A 24852-nucleotide genomic window follows, 5' to 3' on the forward strand; every position below is an offset into this window, starting at 1 on the left:
TCCTAATACCAAAAAACACAAAGAACAAATTTCTATACTAGACTTTATCAAAATTACAAAAAAAAAAAAAGAACCCTATGATACATTCAGAATACAAGAGAATACAATGTGGCAATAAGAAGGTGGGAACTAGTATTTCACTCAAGGAATTATAATGAATAGAAGCCACCAGTCTCAAAAGGATACATGTTATACAATAGATTATTGGATAAAGAAAATATGTGGGGGCTGGGGTTGTGGCTCAGCGGTAGAGCACTTCGAGGCCTGGGTTCGATCCTCAGCACCACAAAAAATAAGTAAAACAAATAAAGGTATCGTGTCCAACTACAACTAAAAATAAATAAACAAACAAACAAAATGTGGTATAGATACTCAGTGGAATATTATTCAGCTTTTAAAAAGAGTAAAACTATGGCATTTGCCAATAAATGGTTGGAATTGGAGAATATCATGCTAAGCTAAATAAGCCAATCCCACAAAACCAAAGGCCAAATGTTTTCTCTAATATGCAGATGCTAATTCACAATAAGACGTAGTGCATTAGGGAAGAATAACGTTACCTTAGTTTAGATAGAGGGAAGTGATAGGAGGGAAGAGTAAGGGATGTGGGAATAGGAAAGACAGAATGAAAGAGACATTATTACTGTATGTATATATGTGACTACATGACCAATATGATCTGCAACATATACACTCAGAATAATAAGAAATTATATCCCATCTATCTATGATAGCATTCTACTGACGTGTAACTAACTAAAACAAATTTAAAAAAAAAAATTTAAAGGACACATTATATAATTGCATTTATATGACATTCTTTGTGAGTGGTATGATTTTTCCCAACCTTTCTACTTCAGTCTGTGTATGTCTTTTCCTGAGATGAGTCTCTTGGAGGCAGCATATTGTTGGAGGTTTTTTTTCCTTGATCTAATCTGCTAGCCTATGTCTTTTGATTGGTGAGTTTAGGCCATTAATATTCAGGTTTATTACTGAGACATGATTTATATTCCCAGCCATTTTTGTTTATTTTTGTTAGTTAACTTGACTTGGTTCTCCTTTGATTAGTTTTTCCTTTAGTGTAATACCTCCCTCTACTGATTTTCATAGTTGCTTTTCATTTCCCTTCATGAAATACTTTGCCAAAGATGTTCTGTAGTGCATGTTTTCTAGCTGTAAATTCTTTTAACTTGTTTATCATGAAAGGTTTTTATTTCATCATCAAATCTAAAGCTTAATTTTGCTGGATACAAGATTCTTGGTTGGCATCCATTTTCTTTCAGAGCTTGATATATGTTGTTCCAGGATCTTCTAGCTTTCAGGGTCTGCGTTGAAAAACCTGCACATAATCTAATTGGTTTCCCCCTATATGTGATCTGATTCCTTTCTCTCATGGCTTTTAATATTCTCTCCTTATTCTGTATGTTGGGTATTTTCATTATAATGTGCCTCGGTGTGAATCTGTTGTGATTTTGTACATCTGGTGTCCTGTAAGCCTCTTGAATTTGGTTTTCCATTTTGTTCTTTATGTTTGAAAAATTTTCTGATTATTTAATTGAATAGATTGTTCATTCCTTTGGTTTGGAACTCTATGCCTTCCTCTATCCCAGAAATTCTTAAATTTGGTCTTTTATGCTACTCCCATATTTCTTGAATGTTCTGTTCATGGTTTCTTCACATTTTCACTGTGTGGTCTACATTCTTTTCAAGATTATATATTTTGTCTTCATTGTCTGATATCCTGTCTTCCAAGTGGTCTAATCTGTTGGTGATGCTTTCAATTGATCTTTAATTTGGTTTATTGTTTTTCATTTCAAGGACTTGTTTGGTTTTTCTTTAGAACCTCTATCTCCCTATTAATCTTTTGCTTCCTGTATTTGTTTATGTAGTTCTTTGTCAAAATTATCTTTTGCAGCCTGAACTCCTTCTCTGTCATTTCATTTGCTGTGCTGGCCATGGATTCTAATAATGTCGTTTCTTGACTTGTCTGGGGCACTTTCTCCCTTGTCTTTTCATGCTCATGTGTCTTCCCTTCTAGCACTGTGGATCAGAGGCATACCATTTTTACCCTATAGGCTTATAGTGCCCCTGTAGGGTTCCAATACCTCTCCTTTGAGGGGAAGGACAATGTTAACAGATCCCAGTATAAACAATATACAACCCAAAAAACAAATAGTTGTATTTAAGATGTTTATAGTTTGGTCACGATGTACAGAAATGGTGAATTCAATTATTATCTACAATATAATCAGTGGGTTTGTATCAGGGTTTACAGTTTCTGATAGTGAATAAAACAACTGGGACGAGGTGTTGAAAAATATGCTGAGGAAGTAGGAGGTGAAGATATAGAGTTATTATATCTTAGAAAATGTGAAAGAGAAATCTAAAGAAGAAGGTTATTAGCAAGAGACTAGAGAGGAAATAATTTTGGGTAGACGAGTGAGAAGACAGAGTACATAGTACACACACATATATTAAGAAAAATAAAAAATGTAAAAATTGGAGGGAAAAAAAAGAATATAACACAACTGTAATATACTATTCAGTCATCCCAGTCTTCAATATCCTAATCCATGCAAAGTACTTGATTTCACATGTTAGGGATGTGATGGTCAGAGGGAAAAGGAAAAAAAAAAAAAAAAAAAACAAGGATTGTTTTGGTTGGAGATCAGTATCTTTCCTGCTTCCCTTCTCATCCAATAGGTGGGGTTGTCTGTTGTTAGCTGGTATCTTTACCATCAGGTTGGTAAAGGTAACCAGGGAAGAGGAGGGTTGGTCCTGGGTGAAGGGCATCTGGAAGTGGGGTGTGGCACCTAGAGACTGCACCTCAAGAATCTCTTTTTTGGCCCGCTCCTGTGATGTAAGCACCTTATCTTATCTCCTTATCTCACCTGAAGACCTCCCAGTTCCTGGACTCTGTGTGAGTCTCACACTTACCCTCTCCCTTACTGCTTCCTAATATGGGACCTTTCTCTCCGGGGCTCTTGTGTGTGGCACTTTGGGCGCACTGCGTACCTGACCCGCTGAAAGCTGTTTTGTGTTGAGCGGTCACTGTGCCGTGTTAGCGGCTGCTGGGGAAAGGGGAGAGTTAGAAACTGGGTACCTGGCCAGCCGAAGTTCCAAGCTGGGAGTTGCCCCCACTAAAGATGGTGATGAAGGTGACCCAAGATGGAGACGACTGCTTTCAGCAATGGAATCTCGGGTTGGGTGGGGGGAGCTGGGTGATGGCATTGGATGATGAGTTCAGAGACTAGCTCTGTGGCATGCAGTGTGTGGCTATTGGCTGTCTTCAGAGCCTGTGTGAAGTTCCCAGGTGCAAACAAGCTACCACACGTAGGGGACTATTTCCATTGCTGCAGAGTCCCAAAATGGAGGCGACTGGGGGAGCCCCACATTGGTATATAGGGATCCACACGGGAGAGGCAGTCAGAGATTCTGCACATTGGTAGCTGCCGGGTGTCCTGTGTGGGAGCTGCATCCAGGATTTCTGCTCCAGTGGGTAGCCAAAAGTTCTGTACAAATGTTGATACCCATGGTCCCACTGGAGTACCCAGCAGTCCTGCGTGGGCAAGTAGTTGGAAGACCTACTCTGACACTGAGGCCTAGAGCCCTGCACAGGCAGTGGCCGTGATTCCTGTGCAGTAGCAGGAATATCGCTGGCAGGGAAGCAGTATTCTCAACTACTTGAGTCCCAGGTCACAGAGCAACACAGAATGCTGCCCCTCTCTGGCCCACCATCTTGGAGCTCCCCACACTCTTAAAAAACTATATCAGAACAATGTGCCAGCAGTTACCTGGGTTAGGGGAAGGTGTAAATATGAAGATAAAATGAGGGAGAGTTTGGATATAGAACCACTCTGAATCCTAACTGTGGTGGTAGCAAAACAAATCAATTAAACTCACAGAACTATTCATCCAGAAAAGGTCAATTCTACTGTGTATCAATATATTTTTGTTTAATTTAAACCCTAACCCAAGAGCAATTATGGACTAGAAAATAAATGAATATTTTCAACAAAGGTACTTTTTCACTGACAGCTTTACAGTTTCAAGTCTTTCCAATGGGTCTAATTATCACCAACACAGAACCCACCCAAAGTATATCTACATAGGTGATTGAGAGGTTATTTGAATTTTCTATCTCTAGTTCTTACATTTTCTATAGCCCAGAAAAGTCTAGAAATAGAGTATCTATACAACTTTTACAGAAATTAAAACCAGAAAATAGCTCAGTGATAAAGGGTTGCCTAGCATGCCCAAGGCCCTATGTTTGATCCCCAGCACTTTTTGGGAACAGGGACCCAAGTAGAATTCAAAATCTCTACCACATTCTAAGTAAGAACTGTAGAAACAGATCAATTCCAATCCTGTAGTGATGGTACAGAAATGACCAATTCTGCTTTACTTGGGAGAAGACATCCACTACACCTGGCTCCCAGGTAGGTTACACTCTTACATAATAGTAAGAAAAAATATCACCATAATGCAGTACTTCAAAAGAAAAAACAAACGTTTACGTGCATAGATAGTATACCATAAAAGAGTCTGATAAAGAAATCATAATACAATAGATCTCTTCTATTTCTCTGAATGAGAAACAATTACAGAATAGTAGCATGTTATATGTTCTCCAAAAATTAAAATATATTTAAGCAATTCTTCTCTCACAGCCCCTACCTAAGATATACAGAAGGAAACAGAAAAGGTTGTTTACATAAACTTCACTTATCCTCAAGATTCTCCCCCATTTACTAAAGTATAATGACATAACTAATTTAAATGAAAAAGTCAAACCTAAAGATTTTACATTAATTTTCACACATCAGTAATTCCTTAATGTGTTATATATGAAGAGTTTATAAAAAAGAAAGGTTTACATTTAGAAAATGAAGCCTATGTTTATTAGAGACAAAAAGCAAAAAAAAAAAAAAAACCAGGGAGATGTTATTGCCTCATTATACAACCACATCTCCCAAGAAGACTTATAGGAGTCACTTGGTAATAAAAGCACTATACTCTCACATCTGTCAAGCAAAACAGCAAAGAGAAGAAAGGCATCCTGTTAAATTTTTATCCTTCTAACCAGAACAGGAAAATTATCAACTATATCTTTACTTTAACCTTTCGTCCACATTAGAAAGACTTCTGAGCCAAATGGCAATACCTCCGTATCCACCTACCTCCCAAAAAAGAAAAATGGGAATATGGGAATATTATGCAGGACACAGAAATTTACTTCCCAAATTACTGGAGGCTGTGAAGTCCAAGATCAAGACACTTATAGGTTTGATGTCTGGTATGGACCCAGTCTCTGCTTCCAAGATAGTGCCTTGTAGTTAAGTCATCATATAATAAAAGGAATGGAAGGGCAAAAAGGGCCCAGTTAGTTCCCTCCAGCCCTTTTATATAGTACCAATTCCACCCACGAGGGCAGATTCTTCATGGCCTAATCAACTCCCAAAAGCTCCATCTCTTTATATTCTTGCATTAGGGATTAAATTTCAACATGAAATTTGCAAGGGACACAAACGTCCAAATGATGGCAAAAATCCTAAGAATTAAAGGAATTAATTAAAACAAATGACCCTATACAAATGCTTGTTACAGAAAATTGGAATGGATTTCTTCTACAATATGAAAAAAGGGATAACATTCAAAACATTGCTTCTAAATTTTATCCTGTTCTATTTATTTTGTCCTGTTCTAGTTAAACAAAAGTATAAACACATTACAGTTTTAACTCTAGAAATGAGTCTCTTTTATTGCAAATACTAAATGTTACTGGTTGATTCCTTGACAAATGATCACTTTCTTCATAACAATTCTTTACATATTGATACAAATAACTCACCCTCCTAGTTATTGTCTCAGATAGAGAGAAATGCATTTATTATGATATGCAAATATATATAGATATATATCAGGTGTCTTAGGTGAATATTTCACAATGTTTATCAGTTCAATTTACAATAGCTAAACTATGAAACCAACCTGTGGTACATACACACAATGGACTATTACTCAGCCTTTAAAAAGGAATGAAATATGGCATCTGCAGATTAATGGATGGAGCTGGAGAATATCATGCTAAGCAAAATAAGTTAAACCCCAAAAAACAAAGGCTGCATATTTTCTCTCATAGGCAGATGCCTATTCATAATGGGTGCAGGAGTAGGGAAGAATGAAGGAACTTTGGAATGTGCAAAGGGGAGTGAGGGAAGAGGCAGGGATGTGGGGATGGGAAGGATGATAGAATGAGACAGACATGATCACCCTATATACGTGTATAATTACACTACCAGTATGACTCTACACCATGTATACAGCCAGAGGAAGAAATTGTGTTCCATTTTGTACAATGTATCAAAATGCATCCACTGTCATTAGAACTAATTAAACAAATTAGAACAAATTAAAAATAATAAAGAAGCATTTCACAATCCTATGCCTCTGAATTATAACTATTCTAACCCAGATATTCATTATATTACATATTATACAAACTTAAAAAATAATCATATATTAGCTAAGTCAGGTATTGATACAAACACTGGAATTTTCTCCTAATGTAATTTTATTACAAATGCTACAATTGTCTATGATCTGGACTTCTAAGTACAATTTTCATATCATTTTTAGTTACTACTTTCTAACAAGTCAAAAATAATCTCATTGAATCTCATTGACAAGGAGATATTCCATTTTTCACAAAATTAAGTGATCTGCAAAAGGAGTTTGGAATATTACTCACTAGCCCTTTGCTAGATAATAACACAAATAATAATCTAAATCACTAGAAATTAGAAGTATTCAGACAATGAAAAGTGTTAACAGTATCCATGATTCAAATAACTGCAAATTTGTTAAGCTAATAACTGCCCTATACATCACTATATAACAAGATCCAGCAGCATACCCTCCAAAGCAGTGCCTAATGAACTCTTTGAAGGAATTGTTTATATTTATGCCTAACAACCACAGCACATATTATTTGTCATGCACAGTTTCAAGGGTGTGTGCACTCTCATTCTCCATATATGTATATGTGCATATATGTCCCTTTGTATGTGTATATCTCACTATGACCCCTGGTATTAACTTCATTTTACATAATTACTATTGACAAAGCTCCCCCGCTGCTGATCTGCACAGCAAGCTCATTAATCCCCATGGAGAAGGAGCAGAGGAGCCATGGAGCAGTGGCCCAGGAGGGCTGGATTGCAGGAGGGAGCACTGGTGATGGCTGCAGGGAACCTACCACCTGATGTGGGCCTGAGGCACTGCAAGCCAAGATGGAGGTAAGCCAGGGCCTGCTGACTTGTTACCCTTTGAAGGCCTGGCCAGGCTGGTGGGGACTCCCACACAGCATTGCTGCCACAGCCCAAAATCCCTGAGCATCCATGATCTGCCAACTTCAACATTCTGCTTCCCCACCAGACGCAGGAAAATGAAAGTGGGGCAAATCTAAATAGGATTGCAGGACTAACCAACAGCATAAGAACTTTTCTAAATCCTGATTAGCATAAATTTGGATCAATAACATGGACCCAAGTGCTATATGAACCCCTAGACTAGCACATACTCAAGTGGCAACCCCTTATCGGGTCCCCTCTCACCCTGTGGGAGGTTCTGTTTCTATTCACACTTAAGTAAATCTACTCTTATACAGACTCATCCCCCTTGGGAGACAAGAAGCCATAAAGAAGAAATTGGTGATGAGCTGCTTCAACACTGTAGGGCAGAGTCCACCAGTAAAACAACACATTTCTTGGCTACAAAGACCTGCAGCTTATGCAGACCACACCTGCCAGCAGAAGCAAAGAAACTCTGGTTTCACCATCATTAACATCAATTTTTAAAAATATTTTTTAGTTGTAGTTGGACAACACCTTTGTTTTTATTTATTTATTTTTATGTGGTGCTGAGGATAGAAACCGGGGCCTCGCATGCGATAGACGAACGCTGTACTACCACTGAGCCACAACCCCAGCCCCTCATTAACATTATTTTACAGTGGAAACATTCCTAGCAAGTGGTGGAGCTGGAAATGAAATCCAAATAATCTGGCTCCACTGTGCTCTTAATCATGATGCTATACTGCCTCTCTAATAGAAAAACTGAGATTTTTAAAAGGGTCATAAATCACTACTATGGTTCAGATATGGTTTGAGTGTGCCCCACCCAACAAGGCTTCATGTGTTAGAAGCTTGGTCCTCAGTGTGGCAACACTGGGAGATGGGGAACATTTAAAAGATCAAAACTAATGGGAAGTCACTAGGGGTGCTGCCCTCAAAAGAAATTGATGGGATCCTAATTAGTTCTGAAGAGATGGTTGTTATGAAAGAGTAAATCAAACCCCTGAATTGCAATCTAGCTTCCTATTTCATCCTGTGATCGCTTCCTCTCATATGCACTCCTACCACTGTAATGTCATCCACTATTAAGTCCTCTACTAGAGCCAGGTCAAGGGTGACACCATACCCTTGAACCTTCAAACTGTGAGCTAAATAAACCTTTTTTATGAAGTACATAGACTCAAGTATTTCATTATAGTAATAGAAACAAATACAATCATCCAACTCACCTGAACATCACCTCTTTATAATATTTAAGTAACTTTAAAGTAACATCTACCTAAGATCAGTGGTAACAGTAGGTACCTCTTTGTTCCATTCCCTTAAATTGTTTTCCAAGCTCTTTTAGTACAAAAAAAAAAAAAAAAAACCTCAAAAAACCACCTGATACTAGAATAATTGTATCACAATAGTCCAGCTCTATTATCTTCCAACATATCACCAGTATTCCCCTTCCAACACAGTATTTGGGAAAACAATTCATGATAAGAAACCGGTTGTGTGGGGGCTATAGCTGTAGCTCAGTAATATAGCACTTGTCCAACATGCCAAAGGCCCTGGATTCAATCCCCAGCACTGCCAAAAACAAAGCAAAGCAGAAAGCCAGGTGTTTTTTGCTAATTATTTTGGGGATGCTATGAACTGAGCTCAGCCTTAGTGCATGTTAACATGTACTTTTTTAAAAATTGTAGATGGACACAATACCTTTATTTATTTATTTTTATGTGGTACTGAGGATAGAACTCCGTGCCTCATACATGCTAGATAAGTACTCTACTACCTACTGTGCTAAAACCCCAACCCCTAGCATGTATTCCTAACACTGAGCTACACAACCAAGTGATATATAAATCAGCAAACAAAGAACTATTGTCAAAATACTGTCAAAGACTATATACTATTAGTTCATTTTTTTTCTTCTTCTTCTAGTGTTGGGAATCAAACCCAGGGCCTCATGCATGCTAGGCAAGCACTCTACTACTGAGCAATATCCCTGGGCCCTAATAACAATTTTTTAAAGTGGCCAACTCAAACTATAAAAAAATCTTTAGAGGTAGAGTGATATTAAGATTCTCTCCTAAATGTAATCTTACTACAAAAGCTACAAACTGACTGCATTTTGTTTTCTCTCTTTTTTAGGAGGGAGAGGGTACAGAGGGGCATGACTGGGAATTGAAGCAATGGGAGTTTAATACTAAGCTACATCCCCAAATCTCTTCATTTTTCATTTTGAGACAGGGTCTCACTAAGTTGTTTAGGGCCTTGCTAAATTGCTGAGGCTAGCATGAAATTTAGAATCCTCCTGCCTCATCCTCCCAAATTATTGTGATTACAGGCATGTGCCACCATGCCCAAGCAGTAAACTACTTTTTCAAGTGAAATTTGTAACTGATCATTCTTCTGTTATGGTCACAGTAACTAGTTAGCCTACCCTAATAAATGACTTATTTGACACTAAAAAGTATATTAGTAAGTTATTAATAGAAAAGGGAATGGAAGAAAAGTGAAAAATGACAAATTCATTCCTAAAACAAAACTATTTTAAATGATGAGATTATCCCGAGAATAATCTTATAAATTTATGCCTAAGAAATGATCCTGAAATTAATCCAAGTTCCCTAAAGGTATATAAAAATAATCCCTAAACAAGCAACCCCTTAAAGCTCTGAAATTCATGCCCCCAAAACTGAACACCATTATCCCATTTTCTGAAGGATAAATATTATCTACCCACATTGAATAAATGTGTTCTAATTTTTAATCTCATTTTCCCTCAGTTATTCTAGTTATAGATTAATTCTAGGTTGTTCATGTGGCTAGTTTAGTCTGAAAATTTGGGATATATTCTCCCTAGTCTACTGGTTTTCAAATTTCTGCAGGTTTTTGTGGTGGTGGTGGTTGTTTGTTTGTTTGTTACTGGGGATTGAACTCAGGGGCACTTGACCACTGAGCCATACCCCCAGCCCTATTTTGTATTTTATTTAGAAACAGGGTCTCATTGAGTTGCTTAGCACCTCACTTTTGCTGAGGCTGGCTTTGAACCCGTGATTGTCCTACCTCAGCCTCACAAACCACTGGGATTACAGGCATGCACCACATAAAATTTCTGCAGTTTTATGAACATTTAATTCAATTTTCAGATATATTTTAGGATATGGTTTTGGCCAAAATGAAGTAGTCCTACCATAACCTATCTCAAATATCTGGACAAAATACTAAAAGAAACTAAACAGAGAACTCTGAAGTATAAATAAAAGCAAGCAGAATACAGAAGGGAGTAAAAACTTTAGAGAACTGAACTACATTGAGTGTTCCTGTTTTATTTTTAATCTTTTCTCTATTGACTTTGTCCCATGGGTGGCTACACAGTGGTAGCAGCAGCACAGGTAACACAGTCTGACAGAAACCCCATTTTTCTGGAACCAGGAAAAGGGAACTCTACAGGTGAAAATTCCTGGAAAGGGAGCAGGAAAGACAGGACTCTTTAATTCTCTATAAGAACTTATACAATTACTGGGCTGGGGTTGTGGCTCAGAGGTAGAGCGCTCAGCTAGCACGTGTGAGGCCCTGGGTTCAATCCTCAGTACCACATAAAAATAAAATAAATATATTGTGTCCACATATAACTAAAAAATAAATATTAAAAAAAAAGAAATTATAGTTACTGGTTGAGTTATGCATGCAATCAGCAAGCACTGAGAAGACCCCAAACAGTACAGCAAAGGTGTTTAACCAACTATAAACCACTGACTGTACACTTAAAATGGGTGAATTGTACAATATGTGAATTATCATGTATTAATGAGGGGTGGAGGCTATACTGAGGCTGGATCTATTACCCCAGAAGTAAAAACAAAATTTGCATTCTGAACCTAATGCCTTGACAGTTTGCTAAAAAACATTATCCAGAGGATTATCACAGGACCCAGAGTTTATACAATGTAACATTTTCCAGGATACAGTCCAAAATTACCTGGCATACAAACCACTAGGAAATATGACCAATTCACAAGAGAAACGACAATAAATAACAACTCATACATACTAGAATTATCAAAGATTTTAGAACAGCTACCAGTTGAGTATCCTTTATTAGAAAATCCAAAATCTGAAACTTTGAGCAATAACATGATGCTATAAGTGAAAAATTCCACACTTGACTTCATGTGACATGTGACAATAAAAAGGCAGACACACTAAAAATAATGTTAAAAAATTACTTCCAGATTATGTTGCAAGGTATACCTAAAACAAATTTCCTACTTAGACATGGTTGGTTCCATCCTCAAAATATCTCATATATATGCAAAGATCCAAAAACCCAAATGAACAATATGAAATACTTTTGGTCCCAAGCATTATGGACAAGGAATAGTCAACTTATATTACAACTATACTCCATGGAGGGCGGGAGTGGGGGGAACACTTCCGGCAAAAAAATGGAAAGGCTGAAATTCCAACTACAGAGAAAGTAACTATAAAAAAGATACAGAATTTTTCAAAATGATACATTGTCTGAAACAAAAATAAAAATGCAGGGCTGGAAGTGTAGCTCAATGGAAGAGCATCTGCCTAGCATGCATGCCCTGTGTTTGATCTTGTGGGGGTGGGGAAGCAAAGGAAAGAATTCATCCATAAACATAAAGCTAAATTATAGGAATAATAAGAGTCTCGGGGTCCTGTAGATAAAACCAAAAGTTCTCTTTACGTCAAAAGAGAGAAATTTGGTACATAAAAAAATATTGTAAGAAATAATATCCAAAACTTCCCAAACTTGGAGAAAGATACAAAATTATAAATGTGAAAATCTCACAGAACACCAAACAGAATAAATGCAAAGGTAAAACATGCCCAGACAAATCATAATCAACTTCAAAAAAGCAAAGATAAAAAGAAAATCCTGAAAGTAGAAAAGCACTACACAGGCGAAATTAATGATTCAATTACTACTATTTCCTGTCACATCAAGAGTCCATAAGACTAAGTGGGACATCTCTAAACTTCAGAATTTTACATGTAAAGAAGAAATTCATCAAAAATGAAAGTGTTTTAAAGACATTTCAGTAAAGAAAAAACTAAGACAATTTAACACCAGAGACCTACTTTTTTTTTTTTTTTTTTTTGAGAGAGAATGAGAATTTTTTTAAATATTTTTTATTTTTCGGTGAACACAACATCTTTATTTTGTTTTTATGTGGTGCTGAGGATCGAACCCAGCGCCCTGCGCATGCCAGGAGAGCGCGCTACTGCTTGAGCCACATCCCCGGCCCCAGAGACCTACTTTAAAAGATGAACTCAAGGAAGTTCTTCAGGCTGAAGAGAAATAACAAATAAATTTGAAATTTCATTAAAGCTCAAGATAAACAGTAAATAGCTTTTCTACTCTTACAATCTCCTAAATACATATGGTTTCTGAAAACAAAAATAACATAATTGATGGGGTTGTCATTACAAATATATGTAATTCTCTGACAACTATTCCATAATAATCAGAGTTGCCGGGCTTCTACATTTACTTCAAGTGGTAAAATATTAATTAAATGCAAACATTTATGCATATACATTATAATTCTCATTTTCAATAGAAATATTTGAACCACATAATGTAAGTTTAAATTTTCTAATACATTAAAAGAGTTAAACAACTTAGTATATATACTATTAACCAGTATATCCAAAACATTATGATTTCAACATATAATCAATAAAAAACTTAAGTGAGAAATTTTACATTCTTTTTGGGAAATCTGGTGTATATTTTATACTTATAAATATCTCAATTTGAACCAACAACATTTTAAGTGCTCAACAGTCACATATAAGGTTATGGCCAATGGAATGTGAAGCACCCAAGCAACCTCTAAAACAAACAAACAAAAAATACTACAGAAAAATAAGAATCAAAACACCAATATATAAATTTAAAGAGGAAAAATAAAATATATTATATAACCCCAAAAAGGCAGAAAATATAAAGAGTAGCATATATTAACTATAACTATTAATAACTATATTAATCTAAATAGTTATATTAAATGTAAATGACATAAATAGTTATATATTAAATAACATAATTAAAAGCTCATCTCCTCAACCAAAGGGTATGCACTCAGGACAATATGTCAGAGAAGTTCATGTTTGCTAAGTCCCAAAGACTACTCATAAAGGCTCCTTGTCTGAAATGATTATTTTTCAAAAATATATTTTGACATACAGTTTGTGAATTTACTGTATTTCATGTCAAATGTGTATGGCCCAGAAAAACAGAACCAGATAATTATTTGAATGGAGAATAGGTTCTAAAACATTCTCCTAAGAATATTAAAGTTAACCCATAAACCAATGACAAATTTGTACCTAATTAAAATTCAGTAGTTTGTGAAAAAAGAGATTATCAAATCTTTAAGAAAAAAAAAAGTCTGAATTATATACCTATCTCTAAGAAATTCACTTTAATGAAATAGATTAAAATAAAAGAATGGGAAGATATATCATACAAATGATAACCAAAAAAAGTTGAAGTGGGCATATTAATACAAAATATTTTAGACTTCTTTTAATACTTAGTTGAATTTTCTTCCCCTCTCTTCAGTTTTAATTTTATTTAATTCTATGGAAGTTTTGAAACAATAAGATATTTTGTTTCATGCTTCTCTCTCATGTTATTTATGGTAATGTCTAAGTAACTATTCCTAAAGAAATATGGTCTAATGCATTAAAGTTGTCCCATCTAAAAGGATTTTCAGGTGAATGGTACCTTATGAATTCTTTTAAGTTATTAATATTTATTCCCTATTAGAAGAGTAGTTCTACAGAAACAATTTTCCTAACATTTTTACACACAAAATAGTACAATATGTATATTTATATTAAAAGACCATATATCATTTGTAGGCAGTTTAACTAATCCTAGAGAATTTTCAAAGCAGTGTTGCGTTGGCTTCTCTCTTTAATGTTTTTATTTCTGTTTTTGTATACTTTAAATTGCTGAACAACTACTGCAATCAGGGTACTGAGCCTGGCATTGGTATATAAAGACAGATTATGTTATTATTCCCCTCTTCCCAGAACAAAGATTAAAGCTGGAGAAATAGCATACAAGAGAGCATACACTAGCATAAATGCCAAATGTGAGTGCCAGTCAAGGAGTTTCTGAGAAATTCCTTGAGGGGAGCAACTCCCGACTATGAAAGAGTAAAAAGAGAAAAATGTAAAAGGAAGAAATAATGCACACATGCTTTAAGAAGATGTTCAGGACTAATTTTGTTAGAAAGAATTCATTTGGGAAAGCAATAGGAGGTGAGGACAGAGATATAATTATGGGCCAAAATGAAAAGAAACTTTAAGTCCAACGTAGAACCTGTGTTCTGTAAAAGGCAGAGAATCCCTAAGGAAAAGTCCACCTCTTTTTCATATACTTGAAAATGGTTTCTGAGATGTTTAAACTGGCGCATTGGTGGTGTTAAAGATAATGCAGCAGCACAAAAGAAAGTATGAAAAACTAGTTAGGAAAAAATGGAAAGGGCACTGGATGTCAAAAAAAGAAGGCCTATATGAATGTTTCAAGCAGCTCAATTCTCAACAGCTAAGCTATGGAACTAACCAAGGTACCCTTCAAAAGATGAATGGATAAAGAAAATGTGGTATATATACACAATGGAATATTACTCAGCCATAAAGAAGAATGAAACTATGGCATTTGCCAGTAAATGGATGTAACTGGAGACTATTATGCTAAGTGAAATAAGCCAATCCCAAAAAAACTCACAATGGGGGGAGGGACTTGACATTCACTGGATTGGATGGGGGAAGTGAAGAGGGATAGGAATAGGAAAGAGTAGAATGAATCAGACATAACTTTCCTATGTTCATATATGAATACATGACTAGTGTAACTCCACATCATGTACAACCACAAAAATACATGACAGGTGTAATTCTATATCATGTACAACCACCATACATATTCCATGTATGTAAGATATGACAATCTACTGTCATGTATAACTAAAAAGAATAAAAAATTAAAAAAAAAAAAAAGAAGGCGGCAGCCTGATGTTTCATCCCCAGACCTAACAGACAACATCAACAAAACTGGGGCACAGACTTGTGGTAGGAAAGGTACCTACTTTATACGAGGTAATGCTAGGTAGTAAATTAAATACTTCAGTATGCCTTGCCATATGTCATCCTCTTTATATTAAGGAGGTACTTTTTAAAAATATTAAAATACCATCAACACTGAACACAGAACATTGCATTAAAAAGACTTCAAACTCACTGAACAAATTAACTTAAGTATATGGAAAAGAGATAAAATTTGCTGCTGTTAGTACTAGACTTAGGTAAATGTTACTTAAAAATTAAAACAGGTAAAACCTGGGGGCAGTGATGCATGTCTGTAATCCAAGTGATTCAGGAGGCTGAGGCAGGAGGAAAGCAAGTTCAAGACTAGCCTCAGCAGCCCAGCTGGTGGTGCATGCCTGTAATCCTATTGGATTAGGAGGATGGTGAGTTCAAGATCAGTCTCAGCAACTCAGGGAAGCCCTGTCTCTAAATTACATATAAAAAAGGGTTGGATTTGGGGCTGGGGATGTGGCTCAAGCGGTAACACGCTCGCCTGGCATGCGCGGGTCGCTGAGTTCGATCCTCAGCACCACATAAAAATAAAATAAAGATGTGTTTCCACCGAAAACTAAAAAATAAATATTAAAAAATTCTCTCTCTCTCTCTCTCTCTCTCTCTCTCTCTGGAGATCTGGTTTGGTGAAGTGCCCCTGGGTTCAATCCCCAATACCACCAAAAAAACAGGAGAGAGACTAGCCTCAGCAAGTTACCAAGCGCTTAAGCAAGTCAGTGAGACTCTTGTCTCAAAATGAAAAAAAATAATAATAATTTATTTTAAAAGGAGCTGGAGAGTGCCTCCGTGGTAAAATGGCTGGGGATGCATCTTAGCAGTAGAGTGCCCCCTGGGTTCTATCTCCAATAACCTCAGGCGAGGAAACTGAGATACTAGTTGAGTCACCTAGAAAAGGTCACAATCAATATTGTCACCAGACCAGGGCAGGTTGATTCCTAAACCTGCATATTAAACTGAACTAATTTTTACCCTACCGTGAAAATTAGGATAAAAAGACACCCTTAAAAATACGGCTGAGGGCTGGGGTTGTAACTCAGTGGTACAGCGCTCTCCTAGCATGTGCGAGGCCCTGGATTCGATCCTCAGCACCACACAAAAAATAAAGGTATAGTGTCCAACTACATCTAAAAAATAAATATTTTAAAATATATATATATATGGCTGAAACCAGGGCCCAGTGGCGGATACCTGTAATCCCAGTAATAAGGAGGCTGAGGCTGAAGGATCGCCAGTTCAAAGCCAGCCTCAGCAACTTAGCAAGGCCCTAAATAAGCAAGTTAGCGAGACCTTATATCAAAATAAAAAATAAAAAAGGGCTGGGGATGTGCCTCAGTGGTTAAGTGCTCCTGGGTTCAATCCCTGGTACCAAAAAACTTGTGTGGGGGGGTTTGTGTGTATATAATATATATGACTTAGAACTTGAGAATATTAGGGTAAAAGGGGGAAAAGGAAATTAATTTTGTTCAGGGGAATGAAGGGGAGGGCGGGGGATGGGAATAGGAAATACAGTAGAATAAATTGGACATAACTTTCCTATGCTCATATATGAAAACATGACCAATATAACTCCACATCGCGTTCAACTACAAGAATAGGATCAAAACTGTAATGGGTTGCACCCCATGTGTGTATAATATGTCAAAATACACCCTACTCTCATGTATATCTAAAAACAACAAATAAAAAAAAATAGATGTTGATGTTCTCATTTAAGAAATTACGTCTCAGGCTGGGGTTGTGGCTCAGTGGTAGAAGCATTTGCCTAGCATGTGTGAGGCACTGGGTTCAGATTCTCAGTACCACATGTAAATAAATAAAATAAAGGTCCATCAACAACTAATAAAAAAAATAACATCTTGATGTTCAGGATAATAAGGTCATACACACGTAGACAGTTAGAATCTGCAAGAAATTGTATTTTGTGTTTTGTTTCACTCACTTAACATTTGTTCATCTATCAGATGCCACTCAGTCATATCCTCTGTGTATATAGCATTTGCTATGTAATGTGAAAAGTCTATGAAGAATCCTTTCTTTTCCCAAAACAACAACAAAAAGCCCCTAAATAGGAAAATAGCTTTTTAAAAATACCAGCATTAATTGTAAGTAGAGTTCTACTAGATGACTTGGAGAATTTTCAAATGAGGCATTATTGAGTGACAAAAGCAAGATGCATAAAAACATGTAACATATGAACCTACTTTCATTTTAAAAAAAACACACACACAAACAAAAATTAATTTTGTCTTATCCCAAATACAGATGTAAGTCTTCAGAGGGTTTAAATTAAACAGTTGAGAACATATCTGAACACAAAAATATATGGTATAACAATCTTTTACAAAAAAAAAAAAAAAGAATAAGTATAATCTTTAAAAGAACATGTCTGTATACTTCTATTCTGGCTGGGGTACTGCCCAAACCAATGAGCAAGCTGTCCATATTAGAGATAGTGATGGAGCCCAAAGTGAAGTACTGGAGCTTAATCAGTACAGTAAGATCCTCAGCATGAAGTATCTGAGAACTGTAGAGTTAGAAATGCATTGCAGACTGAGGGTGATTAGAACCTAAGTAGAGTCAAAAAGTTATATAACATAGAGGCAGGAGAGCAGCAATGTCCATGAGAATGGGAAACTGGCTATATACAAGGGATGAGATAAGTTAATATAGTAAGGATGATGGGAGCCAGATTTCTTCATGTAAGAGAAGGAAGTTATAAATTTGTAAAGGGAGAAAACTAATACAAACCTGTGGACTGAAACTGGTACAAACTCATGGTTTTCTATACAGAAGTATTAAAAGTAAATACAGTGTCTGAATCTTGGTTCCTAAATGTCTTTCTACACTAAAAGAAACCACTTCTTGGAGGAATTGATGATTCCAAGGCTGTGGCAGGAAAAGTACAGATTGTATAGGCTGGAACATTTTCTTTTGTCAAAAAGTAAGGAAGTACTCAAAGCAAATGAAAAGAAAAACAGAAACTAGCCTGAAGGGCTTTCAGTGACCGATGCTGAGACAATTTGAGAATATATAAACAGCAATTTTGATAAGGAATGAGCTATTTTAACAAATTTAAAATACTTTCCCTCGAAATATATATTAATTACTAAAAGAAAAATCATCCCTCTACAGTGAGAAAGCTTGTAAGGCCTCATCTTAATCCCCATTATCAAAGTGCATGCACATCACCTGTAATGGGACAAATAAATTGTATGCTGACAGGATAAAAAGAGAACAACAATAAATCACTAGTGCCACAAGAACACAATCTGAATCTAACCATAGGAACTATCAGACAAACCCAAATTAAGAGATACTTTACAACAAAACTGACTTGTAATCCTTAAAAAGTATCAAGATCATGAAAGTCAAGGTAAAACTGAGGGGTTGTTAGAGGAGTCTAAAAAATTGTTACCATTAAAGCCAGGTGCAGTGGCACACACCTACAATCCCAGCAACCTGGGAGGCAGAGGCAAGGGGATCACAAATTCCAGGCCAGTCTCAGCAATGTAGCAAGACCCTATCTCAAAATAAAAAACTTTTTAAAAAGGACTGGGGATGTAACTACCTGGTGAAGTACCCCTGGGCTCAATCCCAGGTACCAAAAAAAATAAAAATTTTTTTTAAAAAATTTACAATTAAATGCAACACAGAATTCTGAACTGAATTCTTTTGTTACAAAAGAAAATTACTGTAGAAACTGGCAAAAGTTGAATGAAGTCTGAGGTTAGTTAGATGGTAGCAATATAACAAGATTTATTTCCGGTTTTGATGGTTATATTATTGTTATATAATAGAAAGTCCTTGTCCTTGTTTTTTTTTTTGTTTTTTTGAGGAGATAAGACTGCATCTGCAACTTAATCTCCAATGGTTTGGAGGAAAAAAGTTACTTCAACTGTATTAAAGTTTGATATTGTTTTTGACAGTTACCTACAAAATTCAGTTACAGTGCCTAAAACTAGCATGTAACCAAAATAGTACTTGTTTCAAATGAAGAACATATGTTTTCACTTTAAGACTGTGCTTTATTGTTTATGAGACTGTCAATGGCCTTTGATCTATAACTGTACCCTCCAAAAGGTAACCATTATTCAGTTCCCCAGTTGCAATGGTCACATTTCAAGTGCTCCTAGCCACATTGCTATCAGCTACTGTACTGGTCACTACAGATACAGAGCATTTGTATCATCACAGAAATGTCTACTGGACAGCAATGATGTAGACGCAGGGAGACCAACTAAGGCAGTTAGATGGACCTATACAGAGAGACTCAGCAAGTACAGTAACATGAAAGCATTTAAACTCTCTTGAGTTTTAGATACATTCTGCAAAATAGACTAATACATCTAATTACACAAAGCTAATAAAAAGATCAAATAAAATTTATGTAAAGTGTCTACAATAGAGTGGCTGATACATAGTATATATTTATAACATTGGCTCTTTTCTGTTATATGGGCAGATAATTTCTTAAACTTTTATCTCAGCACTTTTAGAACTATTTAATAAGTTACAGGAGTACCAGTTTGAAAATAAGCAGCTTCCTATCCTGATTGTTCAAAAAGCCAATGAGTTCCATGTTGTTAAATCCAATGAAAAAGTGTTCAGCCCTTACTTTATTCAACTCTCACCAACACGTGACACTACCAACCACATTCCCCTTGAAATACTCTCTTCCTTTGGCTTCTACAACACACTTCCTACTTCTCTGACCTTCATAGTATTCTTTAGGAACTCACTTCCAGTGCACTTTTTTTTTTTTATATTTTCTTAGTTTTTGATAGACCTTTATTTATTTATATGCGGTGCTAAGGATAGAACCCAGTGCTTCACACATGCTAGGCGAGTGCTCTGCCACTGAACCACAACCCCAGCCTTCAGTGCATTTTTTAAATTTGAGGCCACCATGGTTCCATTCTAGGATATCTCTCCCTCTCACTCTCTTTTATCCCCCAGGTTATAGTTCCTCCCTTAGGTAATTTCACCCATAATTGCAAGTACCTACACAGGTAATTCCAATTTTCTATTCCCAGCCCACACCCCTCCTCTCAATTATGTATCCATATATCTAACTGCCTACAGCATTTCCATTTTTAAGACTTGGGATGTAGCTCAGTGGTAGAGTGTTTGCCTTAGCATATGTGAGGACCTGGGTTCTATCCCCAGCACCGCAAAAAAAAAAAAAAAAGGTACAGAATTTCCATTTGAAGGTCCAAAGGCACTTTGTCAAATCCAGTCAAAACCAAAAAAAAAACTTTCATCCTTATCTGGTACCACTATACAACCCAGGAGTAATCTTTGAAATTTCTCTCTTCTGTATCCTGTCTTTCAACTGAGACCTAATAATCTTAAATCCCACCCACAATCCTCATCCCAAATCATGCACCTTCGACTCTCCCAGACTATTTTCAAAAGCCTCCTAACTAATCTTTCAGCGATTAATCCAATCTTGCTGCCTCTCCTTTTCAATACATACCATCTGAAAAATAACTGTTAGTACTGAGTAGATCCCAGAGTTAAAATGTTCAGTATCATTCTGTAGCTGTTCCCAAGATTTACCTTTGCATTGTATTTTTTTGTTATGGCGTATAAAAATTCAATGTAAAATGTAAAAACACCACCACTGCCACCACCACCATTTCTCATTTGCAAAATAACTTCCTAAAAAACCGCTATGACCTTTGCTGACCTAAAGTTTTTAACACTGTTAAGTGATCCTGATAAAATATGTGAGATCATGTCTCTTCTCAAATAGCTTTTCTTCTCAGTCATAGTAAAATCCATAGTCCTTAAAAGTCCTGAATTAGTAGTTATTATTGTGGAAAAAGGAATAAAAAAAAATTGGGTTTTAAGTTTCTTTATTTCACTGGGCAAAGGAAGTGAAGATCCAATTTACATCACCGAAAGATAGGAACAGATGCTAAAAGGAAGTTAAAATAAGAATTATTGTATGGCTAACTGTATTACTTTTATGCCTGTCTCCCTTTTGAATTAAGGTTTCACAACTACTTCTCATTGATGTACCTAAAAAGTTCAGTACTAAGTTGGTGGGTAGTATAACACTGCAAGTTCTTATTACTAAATATACTATTGATGATTAATCGACAGCATCATGTAACTGCACTTGATTCATCCTATATTTGCTGATTAACAACACATGTTTTCAAGAAAATTGCATATCGCTGGTTAATGCTCAAAAGAAGGATGGGGAAGCTGAGCAACCCCTAAAGTCTCAATCCTAACCTGTAAACTTCATTTTACCACATGAAGATATTACAGAGGGAAAATTCTCATTAAAATTTTCTCCATGACACGTCTGTAAGCAGTCTATTTAAGAACAATTTTACAATGTCTTCTATAGTTTCTTCCCCTCTGACATACTAAAGAACATCTTTTTTGAAAAAAAATTTCTTTTGTAATTGAAAATGGACAGCATGCCTTTATTTTGTTTATTTATTTTTTTAATATGGTGCTGAGGATCAAACCCAACCCTCACACATGCCAGGCAAGCACTGAGCTATAGCCCCATTCCCTAAAGAACATCTTAATAACCTGGGTATACTTACTCTAAACAAATTTTACACCACTGAAATCTTAAAATGTATTCAAAATTCTCAGATAAGTGTGAAACTGAAAGACTGTTAATATATTTACAAGCACCAAAAAAAATTTATTGCTAAAGTGCAGCTACAATAAGAATTGCTAATCTTTTAAAAATTCAACTGCATAGACACCATATAAATAAATTCAAATTATCTTTAATAGAATATCAACAAAGAAATCCAAAGAGTTTCAAATTTCCATTTTTCCTCTCAGTTAAAACCACAATCACATAAACAAAAGGCCTACAAACTTTTCCCTATCAGCTTTAATAAATAACGAAATAGTAAAATGATTAAATCAAATGCCAAAGAAGCAGGAAAAAGGGAAAGTCTGGAAAAAAAAACTTGATTACACATTAAAATTTTAATACAATTAAGAATAAAATACAAAACTGAAGTTTTTTAAGGAGGTATTGTCTTCAATAATCTGCTGGTGAAGCAGTCATACTCATGAGTTAACTTTTAAAACAAGAAAATGCATTTATTAATATGCTTTTCCCCAAATTCAGAGGAAATTCCCCAAATGAGAGAAATTTTAGATCAGAATCTACTAGTCAAAGCATTATGTTAAAAATATGTTCATCAGCTTTCCTTAAATATCTTAGTTCACTGTTAGTAGGGACAGCTATGTAAGTAAGGACATCAAAATGTAATCTAAAGTGAACGAAACACAGCTCATAGGCACTATTAATAGTACAAAAGTATACTGGGGATATTTTAAAATTCAACATTTTAATCTGTGAATCAAGAGTACTTGTAATCAGGTACTCTAAATCACGTGTCTTTTAAAAAACTATTTTTCAAAATATGGGTAGGTGGCAAGACGGCCAAATATCTCTAAGAAATCTCTTAAACGGCTCAAAATTCCTAGGTCTAAGCATGAGCGACACATTAACCTTAGTTCAGATCTTCTCTCCCTTCAATTAGTTGTCAGCCAGAGAGCAGGTTTAAAATATGAGGCGAGGGGGGCGGGGGCAACAGTTTTTTAAGTTCAGGACAAGGGGTAAAGGCTGATGATGTTTAGAAGCCTCAGCTCTTCCCCATTCGCGCACTCGAGAGGTCACCGCGCAGTAAAGTTTGGTTTCACAAGCTGGCTTGGACGCTGGCGACAAAAGCGAAATCTCCCTCGTAAAACAGACTCGGGGATCCGGAGCTCCCGGAAGCTCAGCAGGACACGTTGCCACCGCAGGGAGGGGGTGTCTGTGGCGGTCCTAGCGTAGAGCCCCTTCCCTCCATTCGCCCCCCCACACACCAGTAAGGCCCCGCACGCGGGCGGGGACAAGCTTTGCCAGCTCAGGCAGCAGAGGCGCGTAGGCCACAAGGAGGAAATGGGACGGGGTGCAGACAGTGAGGCGGCGGCAGCCGGAGCAGGGCCTCCCTAGCCGTGGAGTGACAAGATAAAAGGGCTCTACCCGGTGCAGCTTCCCCAGCCTGGAGGGGCAGCTCCAACTTTCCTTCAAGCGCAGGACGACGCCTGGGCCGGGCAAGATTTCGAAACTTTGTCCGCTCTCCCGTCTCCCTGGCCCCTTTCTCCGCTCGGCGCCGGCCCCCGGCTCCCGCCTAACCCAGAAGCTACCCAAGCCCATCCATCCCCCGGGGTCGGCCCTTTACCTCAGGCCGAGGTCGAGGCGCTTGTTCAAAGCAGCGGCGGCGGTGGCGGCGACCCCACCGCAGGAAGCTAGATCTCCGTCACTCCGCCGCTAAGTTCCCTTCCGTCTACTCTGAGGTGTTCCGGGAGTGCTGGGGCGCCGGCTCGGTTGGTCGGGTCGGGAGCCGGCGACTAGGCAGGGAGCGGACCCGGGCTGCGCTGCTTCGCGCGGCTTGCGCCACCGCTGCTCCCCTTCCCCCAGCCTAGGCTGGCCTCCCTCCCCTCCCGGCCTCACGCGCCTCCCCCCTCCCTCTCTCCACTCTGCTGGGCCGCGCTGCCACAAGTCGGCGCGCTACGGTGACGACGCCAGCGGCTGGACCTGCCACACTCAAGCTCGCTCGGGCCCTACGGGCACGTCCGCAGTGCTCAACAGGATCGCAGGGGGGCGCTGACAAACCACCGTTTGCGACGGAGGAACGTGGTAGGCGGAGTCACGTCGCGCGGCTTGTGAGCGGGAGGAAGGGCAGCGCGGATGGCGGAGGCTTCTGGGAAACATCCTTGCCGTCCCGCCCTCCTCCCACGCCGCGCGTTGTGCGCATGCGCCGCGCGTGGACCTTGTCCCTGCTTTGACCGCCTTACGGGATACGTTGTGGAAAACAATGAAAGAAGCTCTTGAAAGATTGACTGGACGTGAGGAGGTTTGCGCGGCAACTTCACGCCTGCCGTAACCTGATATTGAAAAGTGTTTGCCTGTTTTCTGGCGGCGGACTGAGTTTCCATCCAGCTCCATTGCCGCAAAATACAGCCATTGGGGAGATTGTAATGCCACGGGGCGAAGTTGCCCACGCCGCCCGTGAAGCCTAGGGGGTGGTTCTATGTCCTAATCTCATGTTCCCAAAATTCAACGTGATCGTAATTAACTTTAAAAGCCTCCATATAGGTAGTGACTTGTGATTATTTTTCGGTAATTTTGCCAGCGTCTGGGATATGGAGCGTTAAGACACAGTGCGACTCTTCCTGGCGGGTCATCCTTTTAAATTTTACCTCAGCAGTGTCTTCACAGACTCCCTCTCCCGCAAAGCCCCCAGTTCCTCTCCCTCCTGGAGACGCAGCTAGTTCCCGACTTTCTCCCAGCCCCCAGCGACCACCCCTCTAGAGACGGTCCTTC

General features: G+C 37.7%; 1 protein-coding gene across 3 annotated transcripts in view; it reads right to left on the reverse strand.

The window, feature by feature from the left end:
- The window catches only part of Scaf11 (SR-related CTD associated factor 11), a 78671-nt gene extending 54707 nt beyond the window's left edge, over window positions 1–23964 (reverse strand). For all 3 annotated transcript variants that reach the window (XM_046435924.2, XM_046435925.2, XM_046435923.2), the window contains exon 1: window positions 23708–23964. The gene's annotated coding sequence lies outside the window, so the exon portion shown is untranslated. The remainder of the gene's footprint in view (window positions 1–23707) is intronic.
- Between the last annotated feature and the right edge of the window lie 888 nt (window positions 23965–24852).

Source organism: Marmota monax, unplaced genomic scaffold, assembly GCF_021218885.2.
Source record: "Marmota monax isolate L192 unplaced genomic scaffold, Marmota_monax_Labrador192_F-V1.1 WCK01_AAM20220418_F8-fsc00012, whole genome shotgun sequence".
Taxonomy (NCBI): Eukaryota; Metazoa; Chordata; class Mammalia; order Rodentia; family Sciuridae; genus Marmota; species Marmota monax.